The sequence below is a fragment of the Podarcis erhardii genome (genome assembly GCF_964252035.2).
Source record: "Podarcis erhardii genome assembly, chromosome: 8".
Lineage (NCBI taxonomy): Eukaryota > Metazoa > Chordata > Lepidosauria > Squamata > Lacertidae > Podarcis > Podarcis erhardii.
Window position 1 is genome coordinate 19,483,964 of NC_138499.1, and position 2,375 is coordinate 19,486,338.

The following is a 2,375-nucleotide window of genomic DNA, read 5'->3' on the forward strand; positions in this document are numbered from 1 at the left end:
AGCTCCCTTAGCCGTTCCTCATAAGGCATCGTTTCCAGGCCTTTGACCATTTTGGTTGCCCTCCTCTGGACACGTTCCAGTTTGTCAGCGTCCTCCTTTAACTGTGGTGCCCAGAACTGGACACAGTACTCCAGGTGAGGTCTGACCAGAGCAGAATACAGTGGCACTATTACTTCCCTTGATCTAGATGCTATACTCCTATTGATGCAGCCCAGAATTGCATTGGCTTTTTTAGCTGCCGCGTCACACTGTTGGCTCATGTGAAGTTTGTGGTCAACCAAGACTCCTAGATCCTTTTCACATGTACTGCTCTCAAGCCAGGTGTCACCCATCTTGTATTTGTGCCTCTCATTTTTTTTGCCCAAGTGCAATACTTTACATTTCTCCCTGTTAAAAGTCATCTTGTTTGTTTTGGCCCAGTTCTCTAATGTGTCAAAGGTCATTTTGAAGTGTGATCCTATCCTCTGGGGTGTTAGCCACCCCTCCCAGTTTGGTGTCATCTGCAAATTTGATCAGGATGCCCTTGAGTCCATCATCCAAGTCGTTGATAAAGATGTTGAATAAGACCGGGCCCAAGACAGAACCCTGTGGCACCCCACTAGTCACTGTTCTCCAGGATGAAGAGGAACCATTGATGAGCACCCTTTGGGTTCGGTCAGTCAGCCAGTTACAAATCCACTGAGTGGTAGCATAGTCAAGTCCACATTTTACCAGCTTCTTTACAAGAATATCATGGGGCACCTTGTCAAATGCCTTGCTGAAATCAAGGTAGGCTACATCCACTGCATTCCCTTCATCTACCAGGCTTGTAATTCTGTCAAAAAACGAGATCAGGTTAGTCTGACATGACTTATTTTTCAGAAATCCATGCTGACTATTGGTGATCACAGCATTCCTTTCTAGGTGCTCACAGACTGTTTGCTTAATGATCTGCTCCAGAATCTTCCCTGGTATTGATGTCAGACTGACTGGGCGGTAATTATTTGGATCCTCTCTTTTCCCCTTTTTGAAAATAGGGACAACATTTGCCCTCCTCCAGTCTGCCGGGACTTCGCCTGTTCTCCAGGAATTCTCAAAGATGACTGCCAGTGGTTCTGAGATCACATCTGCCAGTTCTTTTAATACTCTTGGATGCAGTTCATCTGGCCCTGGAGACTTGAATACATCTAAACTAGCCAAGTATTCTTGTACTATCTCCTTAGTTATTCTGGGCTGTGTTTCCTCTGCTGAATCATTTGCTCCAAATTCTTCAGGTCGGGCATTGTTTTCTTTATCGGAGAAGACTGAGGCAAAGAAGGCATTGAGGAATTCAGCCCTTTCTGTGTCCCCTGTTTGCATTTCACCATCTTCTCCTCTGAGTGACCCCACTGTTTCTTTGTTCTTCCTTTTGCTACAAACATACCCATAAAAGCCTTTTCTGTTGCTTTTAACCTCTCTAGCAAGCCTGAGTTCATTCTGTGCTTTAGCTTTTCTGACTTTGTGTCTACACGTGCTGGCTATTTGTTTGAATTCCTCTTTGGTGGTTTCCTCCCTTTTCCATTTTTTGTACACATCCTTTTTTAATCTTAACTCAGTTAAAAGTTCTTTAGATAGCCACCCTGGCTTCTTTAGGTACCTTCCATGTTTCTGTCTCATTGGTATTGCCTGAAGCTGTGCTTTTACTATCTCCCTCTTAACAAACTCCCAGCCATCATGAACTCCCTTTCCTTTTAGTATTACTGTGCATGGGATCTCACCCAGCACTTCCCTAAGTTTTATGAAGTTGGCTTTCTTAAAGTCAAGAAATTGAGTCCTAGTATGCTTGGCTGCTCCTTTCCGCTGTCTAGTAAACTTCAGAAGAGCATGATCACTCGCGCCTAATGATCCTTCCACTTCTACCCCACTAACCAGGTCATCAACATTGGTTAGGACCAGATCTAAAATGGCTGTTCCTCTTGTTGCTTCTCCCACTTTCTGGACAATGAAGTTGTCTGCAAGGCCAGTGCGGAATCTGTTTGACCTTATGCTTCTCTCCCTTAATTTTGACCCAAATGCTCTCACTTTGGCTTTGAGGTTCTAAATCTTGGATCTCTTCACAGGTATACACATCCCTGACATATAACGCCACTCCTCCTCCTTTCTTGTCTGGTCTGTTTCTCTGAAATAGATTGTATCCCTCCATTATTACATTCCAATCGTGGGACTTATCCCACCAGGTTTCAGTGATGCCTATTATGTCATATTTAGTTTGCTGTACCAAGAGCTCAAGCTCATCTTGTTTATTTCCCATGCTTTGCGCATTAGTGTACAGACATTGAAGTCCATTAATCATTCCCCCATGTCTCTTATTTAAGGATTTTTTCCTCCCACCACTAGGTCTGCATGCTGTTTGCTCC

At 44.0% G+C, this 2,375-nt stretch overlaps 1 long non-coding RNA gene across 1 annotated transcript; it reads left to right on the forward strand.

Moving 5' to 3' along the window:
* Window positions 1-555: 555 nt before the first annotated feature.
* LOC309348278 lies at window positions 556-1,507 on the forward strand. Its single transcript, XR_014159325.1, has 3 exons — window positions 556-607; window positions 700-768; window positions 1,017-1,507. It is a non-coding gene; the product is annotated as an uncharacterized lncRNA (long non-coding RNA).
* Window positions 1,508-2,375: the final 868 nt, after the last annotated feature.